We start from the raw sequence: 16,329 nt of genomic DNA on the forward strand, positions 1-16,329 counted from the left end.
GTAGATTACATTGGGTTGTAGTTTACATAGACTACGTAGACAATCTAAAGAGGATTAAAATTAATTTCCAAGGCTTTTACGAAAGGAAAGTGACATTTTCAACTATATTGGTTCTTAACGAAATGAAAAGAATCCTATTTACAACACAATTTCTCTTCTCTTTTATCAACAACTGTGGAAGAAGATAAATAGTATGCAAAAAACAACAACAGATGGCAGTCGTGAGGCAAGAGTGGTCTTTTTCCCATAAAACACTAGAATATTTCCTATATTAGGTTTCTTCCTAGGTGAGAAATTGTTCGAATTTGGAAGAAAGAGTATGAAAAGTTCTCTTCACACATCAGCAACTGATACGCAGTATAATTTTCTTTTAATTCCACGGCGCCCTTTCCTAATTTATCACCTTTCGCCATGTTGTTTACATAGATTACCTAATCTACGTGTATAAAATAGTCTACGTGTAGAATGTAGACTATCGTTGTTTACGCGTAGACGCACATCACTGGTGGCAGCACGATAGTTGTGTCCTCACGCTTTTGTTGGGCAGTTGTTCTCTCATTTAAATTCATGCGGATTTGATGCTGAACGTGCCGCTATTATATTAAATTGTCCGAAAGGTACAAGACCGTACTTGAAGCGAGCATCCTCCGAAGTTCGGTCTTGAAGTCAGGGACTGGAAGTTAAAGTCTTTCGAATTGCACCTCGACTGAAGCGCCAAATACGATCAGTAGGTATAACTGAGGACTCGTTGCTTCCACCGCGTTTTGAACACTTGTTTTTTGCCATAAAAAGCACACAGCATTTTAAAATGTTCCCATCCATACATTTCGACACATTAGAAGAATTTGCTGTCTTTCTACCTCCGTGATTTCAAACAAATGAACAACGAGTTCCACGAGTCAAGTACTCAAGCCTGCAACGATGCGTGCTCCGCACTGTGATCTCCATTGCTCGTTTAAATGGCGCTTTCGAACTGCTCTATGTGACGTCACTTCCGACAAGACCATACTCCAAGTCTGCTCTTTGTACGTACCTTTCGAAAACTGCCTTTATTTTATCTTAACTTCAGAAATTATGTCTGAACCTGTTAGTACTGTAAAAGTGGCATTTTAAAGAATATGATCGTCAACAACAGAAAACTCACAAAAACCTTAAAATTTCTACAGCATTTGTTTACGTCACTTGCAATTTTCATAATTTAAGTGCTTTATTGTTGCGAGTCTGTTAAAGAATAATAATTCCCCGCGACCGTACTTTTATAGTTATTTATTAATGTCTTTTTTTTTAACACTTTTCAATATGGCTAGTAGATACAGGGTGGCGCAAAAGTCACATTGATAATAGTATTACGTTAGTGTATGTGCTTCTTGTGCTAAGTAATTTTTTTTTAGGTATAACATTGTCGTGTGACACTAGCAACAGTGCACTCGTTATTCTCTTGTCGACAGTCGAGAGTCTGGCTTGTTGTAGTGTGGTGTTTGTTGTTAGATGACACATTTGAAGAGAGGACGCTGTGGTACAGTGGGATCCATGAGTATTACCGTGCAAATTGTCCATCACCATGTTCGTGCACTTTATTTGACTTAATAAGAGCTTCGAGAATTAAGAGAAAACTCAAAACAAGATGTTGACAACTCTGCAGCGGCATACATAAAAATCCATCGCTTAAAAACACATAAGATGTAAGGGAAAAATTAATGAACATAGTCATGGACAATTTACACCGTAATACTCATGTATCCCACTGTACCATTAATTGGCCTGTTCGTTCTTGTGATTTGACGCCATGCGATTTTGCTTTGTGGGGAATTGTTAAGATATCACCGGCAGATTTGGATGCACTGAAAGTCTCGATTATCAATGCGTTTCATGTCATCAACAATGATACAAGTTTACTGCATCGTATTTGCAATTCTGTTGTTGATCGTTGCACACAATGTATTGCAAACAATGGAGGACACTTTGAACAAAATCACTGAAACTGGAATTTTGTGTATCAATTTGAATTTGTGTATGGGTAAACCAGGAGCGTATATTCTAGGCGAGATGGGCCTATCTGCGAAGCCTGAAGTCTAGAGAATGAAATACAGGACGAAAATCGATCAGAAATTGTAAATAAAATTATGCATATTAGTGAAATGATGATTATGATTCTGGAGTTCGCAACCTCATTTCCTATGAGTTGGCAACCTGATTTCCTATGAGTTGGCAACCTGATTTCCTATGAGTTGGCAACCTGATTTCTTATGAGTTGGCAACCTGATTTCCTATGAGTTGCCAACCTGATTTCATATGAGTTGGCAACCTGATTTCCTATGAGTTGGCAACCTGATTTCTTATGAGTTGGCAACCTGATTTCTTATGAGTTGGCAACCTGATTTCCTATGAGTTGGCAACCTGATTTCCTATGAGTTAGCAACCTGATTGCTTATGAGTTGGCAACCTGATTTCCTATGAGTTGGCAACCTCATTTCATATGAGTTGGCAACCTGATTTCATATGAGTTGGCAAACCTGATTTCTTAGGAGTTAGCAACCTGATTTCTTAGGAGTTGGTAAACTTATTTCTATTCATAGCCTAGGCCACGTGACATAGTGAGATAGCCCACATCTTGGACTCAGTATACGCAAATGGGGTAAACTGACTTTTGCGCCACCTGGTATAATCCTCTGCTTTATACATAAATATTTATCAAGAAAATAGTTATTACAAGAAAACATCTTCTGTTTCACGTCTGACAACATCTTTTTTTTTATTTTTCTCACACGACGAAACGAGATAGTTCAATGTCTTATCTCGGTACGGTACCATTCCAAATGCTCGCTGCCTTTTACATCATTGGTGCATCGAACTCTTTTTAGAGGTAGACAAGTTAGACAGCGAGTTCTTTTCTGTATTTGTCCCTTCATAGTTTACACACGTCATCACTCATCGCCTGAAAACGGTACTTCTTGGAATCCTTTAGGCTTCCTAAACAGAAAAAAACATTTACGTAATTCTTCTGCACAGTTTGCGCATCGTTTTCTCACTTCGGAAGAAAGTGTCCGACGAAATTCGCAGGCGTTGACACGGAATTTACATATGGGAAACGCATAAGCGACCGTCCTGACATCTCGCGGTTGGATCGAAGCCAGCGAGTCTGACAAAAATCATGCATTGAAGCAACCTTGTGAAGGCCGCCGCCGTTGAGTCATGAGACCAAACGATCTTCACTTGTTTGCACAACACTTAACAATACTTCTCTGATTGGGGTACGTGTTTTCTCTCGTTAGGCAGGCGCAGCCATATGTGGGAATGCTAAAAGCGTGTGTGCGTACGTCAACAATTCTGTCGGGGGATATGTTCTTCCTTGAGTGGGCTCCATTGTTCAGACACTCCTTTCCTTGTGCTAGCCACAGTGTGTATGGCAAGGTGACTTACTTGTTGGCACTGGCGTACGCTGGATTATATTTTTCGGGAGGGGCTGGAATTGTAAAGGTGGATACACAGCTGCTTTTCTAGGGGGTGGTATACACAATAAAATAGCTCGCATGTTTAGAAGTTTCAAAAATGGTAATGCTGGGTCATTTTAAAGAGATTTGTATTTGCCAATCTGGTTTTTCCCGAGTTTTTAATTTTTTTAAAAAATAATTTTCTCAAAATTTCGGAGTTGGCTATAGGCCCATCAGCCCCCTCTGCGTATGCGAGTGCTTGTTGTGGTCTTCTTTAACAGACTTAAGAAAGACGTAACTTCCTGTAGCATATGCAGATGTGTATATAGATAGGGACTTGGACGAAAGTAGAATTAATTCAATAAATTATTCTTTATTGAAGGTCGAGGATAAAGAGAGAACGTTGGGAGGTGTGTAAAACTTGTTATTTTTATTGTTAATAACCAAAATATAGTTCAGTTAGTATTCGAACGGAATAACAAAAGTAAAACCTGCGCTAGAGCGAAAAAAATTAGTGCAAGAATCAGGATCCAGGCTGTGTTCTCACGTTTAATCCAGAGAATTCAAAATTCCAATTTTTTTTTTTTTGGGACAGATCATACTTCATAAACTTTACGACTAAATATCTCCCAAACGTTTAAGGCTTTTTCTTGAACGGACGTGTAAAAGTTAACAATGAAATAGGATAACTATGCATTTCTATTTCAGTTAAGTAACTATATGTAATATTAACAAAATCATGAAAACAGCTGTGCTGGATTTTCACTCATCTGGTGAATCGAGCAGTCTCCTCAAGGAAATAATAATAATATTAAAAAATGAATAGATTGTTTATTTTTATTAGTTATATTAGATATTATTTTACAATAATAATCACAAGCATGATAATAATTATAATTATTGTTATTACTTTTACTATTCAAGTTTTATCAATTGCCTGGCAAGACCCATTCAAGGGAGACAGATGGAGATAACAAAAGAGAATCGGGAGAAAGAGAAATAAAGAAGTGAATTAGAAGGAGGGAGAAAAAGAGAAATATAAGAACCGAGAGAGAGAGAGAGAGAGAGAGAGAGAGAGAGAGAGAGAGAGAGAGAGAGAGAGAGTAAAGAGGAAAATTGGAGAGAGAGAGAGAAAAGAGGAAAATTGAAGAGAGATAGAGAGAGAAAGAAAGTAAAGAGGAAAATTGGAGACAGAGAGAAAGTAAAGAGGAAAATTAGAGAGAGAAGGTGAGAGAGAGAAAGTAAAGAGGGAAATTGAAGAGAGAAAGAGAGAGAGAAAAGAGGAAAATTGGAGACAGAGAGAAAGTAAAGGAGAGAGAGAGAGAGAGAGAGAGAGAGAGATAGAGAAAGTAAACTGGAAAATTGGAGACAGAGAGAAAGTAAAGAGGAAATTTAGAGAGAGAAGGGGAGAGAGAGAGAGTAAAGAGGAAAATTGGAGAGGGAGAGAGAGAGAAGTAAAGAGGGAAATTGAAGAGAGAGAGAGAGAGAAAGTAAAGAGGAAAATTGGAGAGAGAGAGAGAGAGAAAGTAAAGAGGAAAATTGGAGAGAGAGAGAGAGAGAGAAAGAAAGTAAACAGGAAAATTGGAGACAGAGAGAAAGTAAAGAGGAAAATTGGAGAGAGAAGGAGAGAGAGAAAGAGTAAAGAGGAAAACTGGAGAGAACGATCAAGAGAAGAGATACTAAAACTGAGTAAATGGGATCGAAAACTAAGCACAAGATAAATGAAACAGAGGAAGGTAGCCAATTTTTTGTTACTCCAGCGGGTAAAAATGACCCCCTTGCAATTATGTGAAACTATCTCCAGAAATGTAATTGTTTCATTACAAATCCCTCTCTTCCTTCTTGAAACACTGTACTTACCAAGATGATGAGGACACAAGCCTTGCCTACCGGTTCTAATGCACACCGCTTTTTTTTTTCTCTCCGAGTTTTGTTCTGCTCTTTTCCCTCTTTTTGTAATTTCGCGTGTCTGCCCTCCTCTGAGGTTCTTGTTCTTATAAGGAAAACAAGCCGGCCGCGTGTTGATGGGGAAGTGTGGATGGGTGCCGCTGGACCGACCTCTGATACCAGCCTCACGCGTTGTTAAGGAGCGAGACAACGTTGGCTGGCTTTCCTATATAAGGCCAGCCACGATTATATACAGACAAGGCCGACGTTGAATTGATTTATACCGGCAGACAATAGTTTGGAGGTGGGCCAGTGAGACTGTGATGATAATAACAATGAAAAAAAAGGACCCTCAATTATTTCAGGGTCTTCAGATAACCCTTGTGTCGAGGTAGCAACAGGGATTATCAGTGTTGGCAACTACCCTCACGAATCGTGACTTTTTCTGGGGGCATATTTGAGTTCTTTCCAGATCAGATATTTGCATTTTTCCCTTAGACGCTGAAAAATTACATTAGCATACTCACTTAACATGTGTTTGTTTCATCGCCACGATTATCCCTTTCTGATTTTCAAAGATATGACATTGCTTCCCACGAAATGTTTGGTTTCTCATTTATTTATATATATTTATTTAGTACTTGATGCATCGACCCGTGAAATCGACATAACGTCGTCAATTTTGGGTTTGGAGACAAGTAAAATGTTCTCTTTGAAAAGTAGCAACAGTATATCGGCATCATATCTCTCTTTTTCTAATAGGGCATAGTCATAGGCGTAACTTAGCGGGGGCAAGATGGGGGGCAATTGCCCCAAACATTTTTTTCCAAAATTTACAAGATAATGGTTCTTTTGTTAACATTCTCAAAACTGAGGAGCAAAATAACGAATATTTTTCATGCTTTTTACAAATTTTATTATCAAAATAGTCCTGGATGATTTTTTTATGAGCTTGAACACTTTTTGATTCTGCTCCCCTGCACAAAGTTAAGCTCCAAATTCGATTCTTCCCCCTCCCTCCTCCAAGTTACGCCTCATAGTGTTTATTTTTCAAATTGTTTACCTCCCTTTTCTACTGCATTAAGATAAAACACGAAACGATTGGCAAGTGATAATTGTTTAGCCTTCCATTTTAAGGGTGACACCCTGTATGATAGAATGTGGGTATCACTCCATTCTAGAGATACACCCAGAACATTTAGTTTGTTGAAAATATCAGAAAGGTATGCCAACTCCTGGGCAAAGGCAATATGAGTAGTTTTCAGCATTGGTACGGTTTCTTCGTTTTACAAGGCACGAGTGCAGTTCATATGTCAGTACAAAAACACAGGAGATAATATTGCCAAGGGGCAACCAACCTGAATTGCAATAATACGGAAGATGTTGATATACCGGGTGATCCGTTTGAGATGCCAGAAAAGTAAACCTTTATACACAAGAGGTTAATATACGTATCTCCGAGCAGCTTGTTGTAATATAAGGAGAAAGGATGAGTGGAGGTTTACTAACTTCAGCTACGTGGCGGCAGTAGCATATCATACGTCCAGGTCCGTACCCAGGGGAGGGGCCTTGGAGCACTCCCCCTCGAACCATGAAATATTTAAATGTGAACCTATCAAAAGCTACTAAAATAACATCGACAATTTTTCAAATTTGTAAAAATTTCAATTTTGTTCTTGCATAAATGCATGCGTTTGTTGTGTAGAAGGGTGCAGTCTGCACTGTCACAAACAGTATTTGTTTTTTATTTCTTTTTTGTGTTTAATTCTGTATGCTTGGGTTTCTTCCATGGTTCTGTATAGTTTAAAAGAGCCAATAAGATTTGAACTTTCAGCCCTCCCCATGCGACGAGGGAGGAAGTATAAATATGGCCTCTGGCAAAGGACAGGACAGAGAGTGTTATGAACCGGAGCAGAAGGGAGAGCGATCTTCGGTCTCCAGTAGCCTCCCATGAGAAAAAGCATCCCGAGGCAGTTCTGCCGATGCTTAGCTTCCTCTTGGCAGTTCAGCCGTGGGGCTCAAGTTTAGAGATATGTAAATAATGTAAATTATAGAATTATTGGAAGAATCCGAGCCTTGTTTAATTAAATTGTAAATAAATGTATAAAGCCCAACTCTGCGAGTTTTCAGCAATCACCCTGCAACATTAATTCAGTAAGATCTTGCCTGTGATTGATTCTTTAGTTCCGAGCGCTCTGGTGAGGAACGGGATGGGAACCCAGGACTAACGAGCCTATTTTGTTGTTTGTTTGGGTTTTTCCTGCCAGAAGCGGCTCGGTAAGGGTGGAGTGTGGCGGAACAGCACTATTGGGTACTTTTAGTTTTGTAACCATTAGTGCAAGGCAACCGGACGTCCAATTCACCGATTTAGTCAGGACAGTGCGTTACTGTTAACGTGATGCGAAAATGTCTCTTTATTTTTTTGTTAACTCACATTTATACATGTTCGATGTTGTAATAATTGTTAATACGCAACATTTAATTTATAAATATATTATTTTCTAAACATTGAATTATCATGAGTTTTCAATTGCCCTGCTATAAGGAAATTAGAGGAAATTTGAAAACATTGTTAATTTGTGGAACACAGAACTATTTGAACTATCTTGTAACCTGTCTCTCTCTCTCATTATATATATATATATATATATATATATATATATAAGGTAAAGTGCTCCCCTGTGCTTAGCACCACGCCATGAAGGCGTATAGGGGTGAGGGTTAACGCCCCACACTTTCTTGACCCGGTCGTGAGTGGGGGTGATGTGATCAGCATCACGTCCCACCGCCTTTACCCCCCAGGTACCCATGTCATTCGACGCTGTGTGGGCGCCGGGTCCGCTTCCAACGTTAGAAAAGTTCCCGGATTTGAACCGCCGGGGATCGAACCCGGGACCTTTAGCATTGTAGTCAGACGCGTTACCGACTGAGCCACCGCGGCCCCCCCCACCACACACACACACACACACACACACACACACACACATATATATATATATATATAAATAAAATGAGAGAGATAGATTGTATATATGGGTTTGGCCCCTCCCTCAAAAAAATCCTGGGCACGGGCCTGCCATACGACATACTGTGTGCGCTGTTGTGACGTGATCACCACCTTTGTTACCATGCACATTAGCGCCGCCATGTGGCTGAAGTCTGTAAACCTCCACTCACTCAAAACTTACTTCCTTTCTGCTTATATTACAACAAGCTACTCGGAGATACGTACATTAACCTCTTGTATGTAAAGGTTTACTTTTCTGACATCTCAAACGGATCACCCGGTATATGCTATATTTTAGCCACAATTTCCGGAAGTTCTCGGAACTTCCTAGGAAGCTAGCTGCACCTATGCCATTGACTGAGTAGATTTGCATCATTCATCATTGATTTACAACCGTAGAAATGAACAAGATAAGAATGGACTTCTATATCTTCTTTATACATGTATTATCTCTTGCCCCTTCTTTTCAACAAAATGTTACCATCAATTGGTTCTTTTATTTGTAATTCATGCAGTGAATGATGTTAAAGAGCAATTAAATTTCTCAAGGCTACGAAGTAAGGAAATAGTGGTTGTCTGTGTTTTTTATGCTCTGTGCTCCATTGGGCTAGCGAATGTAATAATGCATGACCTTTTGGCGTCCATCCAGAAGGATTTCAGCCCACTTGGCTACGTAACAACACTCAACGTCACATATGTTTACACTTACCACTTCTTCTCCTATGCTACTGCCACTGAAGCCTTTTCTTTCTGAGTGTATTTTTAATGCAGTGGGACAGAAACCTAGAGTACGGTCCATTTACTAGATCTTCCCGAATGTAGCAGAGAAGATTCAGTTTCCTGGGCTCTCAATCCAATCTCTACAGCCATCAACACTGAAGCTGGATTTATTACATAATACCTGTGGTCCATTTCTTGTGGCGAATGGATTTAGACCATGGTGTTCAAGCTGCGGGTCGCCCAAGTTGTAGCAATGTCGTCAGCAAATAGTGATTGAGAAGGGCGAACGAACCAAACGCCCATTTCAAAATGGCGCTGCTTCCTTGCTATTGGCCGTAGAAGAAAACTAAAAAATACCACGAGGTAGCCCGAAATCTCCTCTTTCCAACGAGTTCACGCTGTTTTGGTCCACCAGTTGTGGTTTTGCCACAAAAATTCCCGAAGCGACCCATGTTTTCGGTACCCGTCGCCATGTAAAAAACACATTTTTTCCTCACTTTTTGGGACCCTGTGCCCACGTCCCTGGGTCGACTTGGTTCATACTGCAGTTTTCGAACTTGGGTCGGATACCCTTTCGATCGCCGCCATTTTCGACATTTTCCCCCAAGACGTTTCCAAAATACGCTTTCGAAAGGCCACTTTTTGAGTTGGTATTTTTGCGGTAACCGGAGCATCTAAAGCCGAAATCTTTACCCTGGCCTTTAAGTACTCGGTCCAAAGTTCCCGAATCTTTTCGCGTACAGTCGAGACGACGAAAAATGGCCAAAAATGTCCAAAATTGAGGGGGGCAAGGTCGCGGGTCGAAATCACGCGAAGTCACCATCTTGGTTTCTCTCTGGGATTCTGCGTAGCTGCTACTTCCTTACGCCTAACCCAACCGTGGTTGTAGAAGTTCCCATTGAAAATTTGATATTAAAATCCACTTTTCGCCGTAGAGTTATGCAACACACGTAACGCCTTGCAGGGAAGCGAGCATTTCAGGATGTAGATGTCCCATTTCTATTGGCGGTGACTTTACATTAAATGATTGATTGATTGATTTAGTTTATTTTACTTCGCGTTTTGTGCCTCTTGGCTAATTTGCGAAGATGGGGATGAGTTACGAAATGATGAAATTGATGAATGGACATTCACAAACAATCAAGCCCGAGCGGGATTCAAACCCGGGACCCTTGGCGTCGCAGCGCGATGTGCTAACCACTCGGCCACAGGGTCCGGAGACTTTACATTAAATAGCACTTGTTGCACACACACCCACACACACACATCCACATCTAGTAGATTTCTGTAAGTATGGTTACACAAATGTGTTGCCTTTTTAGCATAGACCCGTTGTTGATCAACATATACGTATTTTCAAGTCTGAATTAGTGTCTGTACCTCAAGAAGCTTTGTGATGCACGTGCAGTCGGGGGGGGGGGGGGGGCTGCAGCCGGATTGCGCACACTTTTCCGGTTTCATCAGTGGTATCTGATAAGCCGTTGACAAGCTGTCACAATGTACAGGATTGCGCACAAAAAAATTAGGCGATGTTGTCAGATCTAAAATGTTCTCAAGCCGTTCTAACTTCTGTTGTGTTTTTACTTGTGTGTATGTGTGTGCACGTACACGTGTTTTTTCTGGAAGGGTAGCATTAGATAGGCATAGAGGATGAACCTGATTGGTGGATTAGAATGTAATGGTCGGTGTATCTGCGTATTTTTACCGAAGGTCACGAGCTTCGATTGACAGAAGTGTTTGTTGTGCAATCATTAACCTAACCTAACATGACTTTTGAGTTTGAATAAATTGGTATGAAAATTGTATCTTGACTTGCTACATTTACTGGTCAAATTATATTTTTTTTATTTAATCCTTCTAATTTCTCTCTCTCTTTTTGTCTAAAAAAATAAACAGTTTTGCGCACAGACTTTAAAACTATCAAAGTGGCAACGTTCGATCAAAATCTGTGCGCAAAACAGGTCAGTGATATTTGTGCGCAGTTCGGTTGCGGCGCAGTCGGGGGTGTAAGGGCTGGCCCTTTCCGAAGAGACACAAATGTAGACCTCCCTTCCATGCAGTACACCCTAGACTACATTTTGCAGCATAGCTAGACTCTGGCGTTTGGACTCACAGCCAGTATAATCATCTATGGGGCTCATGTTGTATTTTCCATAACACCTCATCTTATCATCATTCATCTTCATCTTCGCGATTAGCCAAAGTGGCAGAAAAGCAAAGTGAAGTAAATGAAATCAGTCAGTGAATTAAAACAAGAACGTATTTGTATATTTATAAATTGGTCCTACGTTTTGTTATTGGAATATTGTGTGCACTGTCAACAAGTAATTTGTAATCTACCAGCACCATTGTCCTGAACAGTGGCGTGCCAAGGATTTTCGACAGGGGGTTACGTATACTTTTTTCTTTAATAGTCAGCCCTCAGTTTGCCATCTTTTCCTGCCATTGAAGTTCTTTTTTTAGAAATGCTGAACCAAAAGGGGGGGGATATGACCTTCACCAACCCCCCTTGGCCACGCCACTAGTCTTGAGGAGTCTTCTCGATGTCCAAAATACCTCGCTTGGGGTGGTCACTCCCTTGCTCATCTAGCGTTTACTTACAAGCTATTTGGATATATATTATGGGGTTGGCAACAGTTGATGCGCAAAATGGCGTTCTTAAGCAAGCGTGAGTCACAGCTTTTACGTATGCAAATTAATCACAAGCTTCATCGACTCGTTCTTGTTTATTAACCCCACTTCGTAATGTTGGCTATTAGAGGAACCAGTTTAAATGATAACAATAGGCGGACTCTTCGTTTTACGATCGAACCTGCGACCGAACCTATGCTTCCAGTGTTCAAACAAGGCAGTCAGGTTTCCAAACACGTAGGCATTTCCTTTTATTTTGACCCCCCCCCCTCATCATTAGAGTTGCAGCGCCATTATTTAGTCGGCGCTACTTCTGGTCTCTTTATTGCCGTCAGACACCGCGGTACTTTGACCGTCCTGCATGCGGCTAACAAGTGTGTAGCGGATACCTTCAGGATGGTCTTCAAGCTCGATACAACAGGATGCACAAGAAGAAAAATACCTTTTTTTTTTAGGGATATGTGGAAGACATGCATCAACAGGAGCATTCGTCTGCTGCAATGTGTACGAGGTCGCTTCACAGTCAGGTCGTTGACCTTAGCTGCAGAATGTCTGCAACGAAACATGGCGTTGGGAACCATAGTGGGCTTTGATTGATTTTGTTTATTTTACCTAGCTTTTCTGCCACTTTGGTTACTCGCGAAGATGAGGATGATTAAAGGTCCAGGAATTTTAAATAAATCCAATTCCGGCCCAGGAGAGAAAATCCACAAGTGTAAATGGGGTGTGGACCGTAAAGAACCCTTTTATCTGTAAAGTATTTCACTTCGGTCCAGGAAACTTTTTTCCGGATCAACTTAAATACGGCCCAGGAGCCTTTTTGTGAGGTATCATAATTTTAGCTTATTATCTACATATTGCTAATTCATTTTTAGTTTAATCTGTAACGTTTCTGGAGTATAATGGCTAAGACAGCAGATTAATGCCAATGCAGAAGTAGGCAGAGAAGGAAGAAAATGTTTATGATCAAATGAAAGGGAAGGTCCATGAACGGAAGCGATTGATGAGGCAGCAGATACATTCACAACTGAAAAAAATAAATATGCTGACCAAGGCAGTAATTTATTTTATTAAAACCATAAACTAAACGTAACGTTTCAACCTTCTAGCAAGGTCTTCTTCAGACTCTGTATCAAGTACAAAAGTAACAAGATACAAAAACAGGGCATTATATATACACAAACATTACAATCTCCAGACTATTAGAAAGTTGTTATGGAACTTTCTAACAGGTGGCTTTCACTTGTCAACTGTACTTTCACCTGAAAGAGAATGTGGTTGGACTCTTTATCTCACGCTCTTTTTCCTTCATTTTTCTTCCTTCTCCTCTCCTCTTTGTCTCTTGTCCTTTCCACTCTTTCTAACACCTTCTTCCATTCTTTGTTTAACTTCAGTCCCCCATTCCAGTTCATTGTGTCTTCTTCACCTTTCTTCTCTATTTCCTTGGCTTCCTTCCATTTTCTCACTAGCATTCTCTTCTCCCTTCCTATCTGCTTAGCCTCATCCCACTCTATGCCATGTCCTGTTTCTCTCGTGTGTTTAAATATCGCATTTCTCTCTCTCTCTTAAGTCGTACATCATCCCTATGTTGTTTCAACCTGTCTTCCGGCCTCTTTTTCGTTTCTCCTATGTACACACTCTGACATTCTTTACATTTTACTTCGTAGATAATCCATTTTTCTTCTTCTTCTTTGTTTTCCTTTTTCTTGTATAAGGAGTATGGGAAAGACCACAGAAAAGATATGCAAGGTGCTTGGGAAAGCGGGCATTAAAACTTACAGGAAGGGAGGGAGAAGCATCTTAGGAATAGCGAAGAATGCAAACAAGAAAAAGGAAAACAGACAAGAGGAAGAGGAAGGTATTATCTACGAATGGACACAATGAACTGGAATGGGGGACTGAAGTTAAACAAAGAATGGAAGAAGGTGTTAGAAAGAGTGGAAAGGACAAGAGAGAAAGAGGAGAGGAGAAGGAAAAAAAATGAAGGAAAAAGAGCGTTAGATATAAAGCCCAACCACATTCTATGTGGAAGTAAATATGTTTAGCCTTTTAGGTGAAAGTACAGTTGACAAGGGAAGCCACCTGCTAGAAAGTTCCATAACAACTTTCTAATAGTCTGGAGAGAGTAATGTTTGTGTATATATAATGCCCTGTTTTTGTATCTTGTTACTTTTGTACTTGATACAGAGTCTGAAGAAGACCTTGCTAGAAGGTTGAAACGTTACGTTTAGTTTATGTTTTTAATAAAATAAATTACTGCCTTGGTCAGCATATTTAGTTTTTCATAATCATGGAAACAAGGCTTAATGGTGTTATAATTCACAACTGATAAGATTAATGGAACATAACCGAATGGCAGTAAGGTGCTTCGGACACTCCAAGCAGCAACAGTGACCATCAAGGCGGCTCTTCAAGTGCTATCTCTAAATACAATTTGCTGTCATTGATTTTTGGAGTTGCTTTTGCAGGAAGTATTTTCAATGTACCCTGCAATCTAAGGTGTTAAATTCTTCTCAGGCAGCCACTTCAACCAAAGATACCTGTTTGAAGATATAATAGTATTCTCAGAAACATTATTTAGCTTGACTCTCATGGAATGGAATTTCTTTGCCAGTTGACTGGAGAAGATCGTTTAACACATCTTGACAAAGATCCCAACAAACAGTATTGTTTGTTTTTGAACAGTGTGTTCCATATGTTTTTGACAGTCCAGTAATTGAAACTTAGACCTATCCAAACAATTATGCCAATATAATTTCCAAATATGTAGATTTCGTTTCAAAGAAAGTGAGAATTTTGGTTTACTTTTTGATTCTTTCTTACCTGATACTAAATATTTTGTCATATTGTTATTGCATTGTTCAGAAGACCAATATTGTATTACAGTACGATCATTAAACTCAATTTTCAATTGAACTGTATTATATTATTTTGAAAACAACCCAATTAAATACCCCGATGGCGTAGTGGTATGGTCATCTTCTTGTAATCAAGGAGTCCCGGGTTCGATACGCGATGGAGGCACATAGTGGTTCGGATCCCACTTTAAACTTTAGGTCCAGTCCCGATTAGCCTTTGTGTCCATACAGTGGACCTAAAATACTATCTCAATCAATCAATCAATGACAATTACATTGTATAGCGTATTTGGACAAATGGTAATTCCGTCACACACTGTTCGGGATAAAAATAAGTATCAGAATACAAAAATAATTTCAGTTGTCGTGTCCTGGCATTATGAGCATGGAAGCCATAGGCGCGCAATTATGTTAATTTACAGTTTTGTTAATTTGGTCTATGCAAGACACACATGGAAACGATATGTAAATATGTATATATATATAACAATGTATAATGAACCAATATAATCCTACTAGTAATGCTCTGATTTAAGAATTAACTCTAAGAACTACGGTACTGTCCATTTTAAAGCAGTTGTTTATTCACTTGCTGTACATGCGTAACGAACCAGGGACTAAAAAATATAAATTGTTATGTGAAACCCCCCTTTTGTAATTCCGGCGCAAAAATAATCTGCTCGCTTGGCACCCAGGGTGAGGTGATTTGAAGGATTAAAGCCGGAAGTAATCCAGAGGGCCTGGATTAAAACAAAGGACTGGGGGGCCGAACTTTCACAAGTAAGAAACAAGATTATAGCAGTGGGTATCTTTGGAAAGTTAGGTAGCATTGTATAGCGTACTTTTCATACGCTAGCCTTGAAAACCCGTATTTTATTATTTATTGATTTGGTTTATTTTACTTTGCATTTCTGTCTCCTTTGGCTAATTGCGAACATGAGGATGAGTGATGAAATTGATGAAGGAACACTCACAAAGGAATACCCATGTCCATGCCGGGTATTGATCTCTGGCGTCGTAGCGCGGTGTGATAACCACTCTGCCACGGAGGCAAAATCATATGCAGACGAACCTTTTGATAACTTTGCACCTTTTTCGTGAGATTAGCACACTTATCCCGTTTTTACCCCCACTTTGATGTTTCACCACCTTTTTCCTTCCTTTTATTTCATGCTTTGTTAAAAATTGGTCCGAAAAATAAATGATTTTCACTCTTCTTGAGCATCTACATAAAATCCTATAGTCTCATTTTGTAAAGCAGGGCGAGAGCTATAAAATGGTATAATATAATCATTAGACCTTGGATTTTTAGGTTCTAAAAAGTGTGCTTTTAGGCTCCGAAAATAAACTAAAAAAATCCAAGATTAGGTTCGAAAAATCCTAAAATAGGTCCTAAAAATCTTAAGTTAGGCTCGAAAAATCCTGAAGTAGGTTAAGAAAACTTAAAATAGTTCAAAATTCCTGAAAAATACTGATTAGGTATAGTCACCGGAAATGAAAATGGGACACCTACAGGTATTGGACAAAATAATGGAAACACGAGTCAGAAGTGGGACATATTTTCAATGTGCCTGGTAATACTGAGCACGGCGGAAATGAACCTTCTGTTGTTTGTTGCAGGTGGCATGGACTGTGCACTGACAGTAGAGTGAGGCAGTGTGGTAGTGCACGTTGTTCAGGTGTAGTGAGTGACCAGTATAGCCGACCTGACGGAGATTGAAAGAGGTCGAATTGTTGGTGCCCGTTTCACTGGAGCATCTGTGAGCAAGACAGCGAAGATATGCGGTGTAACACG

General features: G+C 39.8%; 1 protein-coding gene across 1 annotated transcript in view; it reads left to right on the forward strand.

Annotated features, from left to right (window-relative positions):
• Positions 1-16,329, forward strand: part of LOC146002902 (A disintegrin and metalloproteinase with thrombospondin motifs 7-like) — a 138,339-nt gene that overhangs the window by 29,888 nt on the left and 92,122 nt on the right. The window lies entirely within an intron of this gene.

The sequence above is a fragment of the Lepisma saccharinum genome, chromosome 19 (genome assembly GCF_977018435.1).
Source record: "Lepisma saccharinum chromosome 19, izLepSacc3.1, whole genome shotgun sequence".
Taxonomy (NCBI): Eukaryota; Metazoa; Arthropoda; class Insecta; order Zygentoma; family Lepismatidae; genus Lepisma; species Lepisma saccharinum.